Below are 4,186 nucleotides of genomic sequence, written 5' to 3'. Positions count from 1 at the left end.
TTTTTTAAACGAAAAGAGATACGCGGTACGACTAAATAACGAAAATGACTCCTTTATTAAAGGGGGGGGGGGGTGGATATGGTATTAAACTAACTTATATCTGATCCTCTCTCACACGATTGTTAATTAGTTGATTAGTTGTTTTATTAATTGTCTATATTTGTTTAAAAAAAATACGTTCAAGCTTAATTGAAAAATAAAACTTATGCTCTGTCTATCAAATGGTACCATTGGCAACATATTTTAAAGGCTGGTATTGTCCCATTTTTTATTTCTGAAAAACTTTTAATATTTAATGTCCTATTAGAGTTTCCAAAAAGGTACTTGTTTGCCAATTACCTGTATCATCTTTTTCTTCTGTTGCTTTTTTATGAAGATTGGGTTAGCATCTTATAGCCCGGGATTCTATGATATCCATAGGGACCCGGCACAGTGTTGGGATAGTGTAAAAAAGTAATTCTAGAAAAAAATATATAGTTTATATGTAATGTCTACTGTATATATTATATATAAACTATATTTTTTTCTAAAATTACTTTTTTACACTATCCAAACACTGTGCCGGCCCTTAAATTTGATGATATCACGGTATTTAACGTTTATCATATAAATATCATACATCAATGAGATTCTTCTTCTATTTAATAATTGATCCTTTTCAATGACTGTATGTCAAAATTTATTTCTGAAGATCTAACTTAATCTCATTTTTTAAACTATTTGCATTGTTTGCCATTTTTGGTAATTTAAGAGGAGGTTACTAATGTATCACGGTAATCCCCCAAAATGCAAGTATGGAAGGATAGATGGGTCAAAATCTTCAAGTTAAGTTGTGGAAAACTTCCAAGAGTTAACTTGCTATAAAATTCAAACCATATGAACAGACGATATGTCAGCATATGTGATTATAACATATTTTATTTGAGTGTGTAAGAACAATTAAAGGAATTCCACTGGGGTCCAATTAATTAGCCTAAAATAATAAATTTTGAAATTGTTTCTTAAATCGACTGGTACATTTAAATTTGAAACTAAGGAACAGATGATATATAAATATACACGGTATGAAATTGATAATCGATTTTTATGCGATTTTTGGCCGATTTGATCGAAAAGCAGTTAAACGGTTTTCATTTATTGGGCCAATTTGCACAATAAAATTGATTATTTCTGGGAAACGGAGTGAGCGAATGATCTGAAATTCTGTACATGAGTTATTGGTCTAAACATACATATAGTTATACAAAAATATTGAAAAAATATTTTTCGGTCCCTTTACGTAAAAAAAAAACAAACTCAATGGAGTCCCTTTAAGGGAAATAGAAGTCAAATATGAAGATTTATAAAATAGTTTTCTTTCCACGAATACATTCATTATTAACAAAATTAAATTTACTGACAGATGACAATGAATTTAGTGTGCCAGTTTTAAAAATATTAGCATCATCGTGTGTTGCTTTTACTAGCAGTCACAGAAAATGTAAATACCGTGATATCATAGAACCCGTGATATCATAGGAGCTGAGTAAAATAAATTGAATGGGGTGGTTGTAGGAGGGGTGGCGCCTTTTTGATGATTTTACAACACTATTTATTTTCTTTTGTTATTTTGTTATCTAAGTCTTAGCTGCTTGAATAAACAATGTTCTGTCAAGATAAATATAAGGGGGTAAATTCAATAAAGTTTGTAGTAATACATTTTATCTTAACGCAGCATTCAATATTATCATTATTAAACTGTCTGCTGTTTTGAACTGCTTTTAGTACGTTTCTAATTTCTTTATAATGATTTTGATGTCTGGTTAATAAGATTTACTTTACAAAAGTTTTAAGTTTAGCAAGCACACGTGATATCTTAACTGGCTAGGAAGTTGCCTATCTCTGTAATTTATGCCTCTGCTTTGACTTTTAGTGAAGAAAACAATGACTTATAGATTGCAGTAGTAAAGTATAGTGTTCTACACCTTTCTGCCACTGTAACTTTCATATTCAATAGAAGATTTGAAAGAAATAAGCTAATCAATAATTCACTTTTCATAAGCATTCAAGTCATCCGAAAAAAATCTCTGCCAAGCCCCGAGGGAGTACACTTTTGACAATATCGTATGGAACCGACAAGAACATAATCCGGCACAGCATTATTTAACGTACTACTGGGCCAAACTGGAGTCGCCTCTTTCTATGATAAGATGATGTTCACACCATAATTAACAATCATGCATTCTTTGTTTAATTAAATACATCTTCTACGTCTATATCATAATTAATGCTTCGAAATCGTTTACAATTAAACTAAGCAGGTGCGTTGTCTGGGAATAACTGTTAAAACAAATGTATTTTAAAATAGTGTAATTGTAGTCATTAAATAGGTATCTGGCAGCTGGCATTTGAACTTGTTCTAATTTGTAAACCAGATTTCTTCCTCAAGGATGCCAAACCACGGAACAGTATTCTAACTGGGGCCTTATGTAAGTTTTATCGACAGTTTCTTTGACCTTTTTGTTGGAAGTTTTGACATTTCTTTTGTTATTAATTTTGCTTTTGCTGTTACATTTCTATGTTATTTATAGTTGGTCCAAGATAGATCTTTACTTATTGTAACATCTAAATATTTGCAGCCTCGGTGGATTTTAGTTGTTGACCATGAAGTTTATAAGGGAATATTACTGGATGTTTTTTTGTGGCTTATTCTCAGGACTTCGCATTTATCGAGATTAAATTCCAAGGACCAATCAAATTTTCAGTTTTCAATGCTGTTTAGATCTTTTTGGAGGGTTTGGGGAATTTTGGGCTAATTTAATTGTAAGATATACTATTGTGTCGTCTGAAAATACTAGTAGTTAATGCCTGCCCTTAACACTGTCAGGGAGATCATTAATATAGGATAAGAAAAGGCAAGGTCCCAAAACCGAGCCTTGAGGGACACCAAAGGGAACAGCTAGGTAGGTTGTCATAGTTTTGACCATCAACAGCAAAATGTTGGGTGCGACCATATTTAGAATGACCTTGTCCATGTTATGAACTCAGAGTTAACGCCTAGTATTTGTAGTTTAGGAGAAGTTTGTAGTGTTTTTTTAAATGATTTTACTCATATTTTGCTAAAGTCCATGACAATGACATCAGTCTGTTGGCCTTGCTTTAAGTTGTCATGAACTTCCTGTGAAGTGAAACTGATAAGCTGGGTTTCGCAGCTATGTTTTGACCTGAAACCATGTTGAAAATGGCTGAGGATGTCATGCTTATCGTAGAAAGACATGATATTGGAGACTAGTATATGTTCCATTAGCTTCGAGGAAATGCATGTGAATGAAATAAATTTACATGTAGGCCTGTAGTTACAAGGCTTACATTTTGAGCCTTTATTATTAACAGGGACAATGCCAGCATGCTTCCGATCATTTTGGACAATATCGGTTTTAAGGGAAATGTGGAAGATATGTGTGAGAACGGGGCACTTTCAGTATGAAGTTCTTTCAATAAACTTAGGGAGAGCTGGTTGGGGACCTGACTTAATATGGTTGGGGGCGGGAGAAAACAGACTCATAATATTGTTTATTTAGTATGTCTACTTTCATTTCAGGATCTGTAAAGGGTGATCGACCATCACTCTTTTAAGATGCTACTCCACATTTACAGTTTTCTGTCTTGTTTGATTTAATGAAAGAGTACTTTTAATGATAGAACTTTTTACTCTTATTATGAGGTTTGTAAAATCTTAATTCCTTTAAGATGAAATCTTCTTCTTCTTCCAATACTGCACATAACACACTCTTGGGCATTAACCTACAGGGTGTGTGTACAAAGTGTTGTGCGGCGAATAAGTGCAGATTTAAAAGAAGAACATGGTAAAAATAAAATCAACTCCGGCATATTAGGGCCCCATGACTAGTCCTCCCTTGAAGGCCTCAAGGTTGACTGCTGTGGCTAGGTGCTCTGGAAGCTGGTTCCACAGGCGGATAGCCGAATTAAGGTACAAAGGAGAACTTCATGGTGTCTGTTCTGCAGAATGGGACAATGAAATTCATTTATTTATTGATCTACTTTTAAAAATAACATTTGAGATATAGTATAAAACCTCGAAATTCATATCTTGTAAAAGTTGGTAGTCGTGCATTGTGTACACCGGTCTTACTGATATTTGAGACCGGTGCGTATACAATGGGTAGTCGTGGACCAATATGTCTGG

The sequence above is a fragment of the Ruditapes philippinarum genome, unplaced genomic scaffold (genome assembly GCF_026571515.1).
Source record: "Ruditapes philippinarum isolate M1 unplaced genomic scaffold, ASM2657151v2 ctg3147_1_1_1_1, whole genome shotgun sequence".
Lineage (NCBI taxonomy): Eukaryota > Metazoa > Mollusca > Bivalvia > Venerida > Veneridae > Ruditapes > Ruditapes philippinarum.
The sequence above is the reverse complement of the archived record's forward strand: the minus strand, read 5'-3'. Positions refer to the sequence as shown.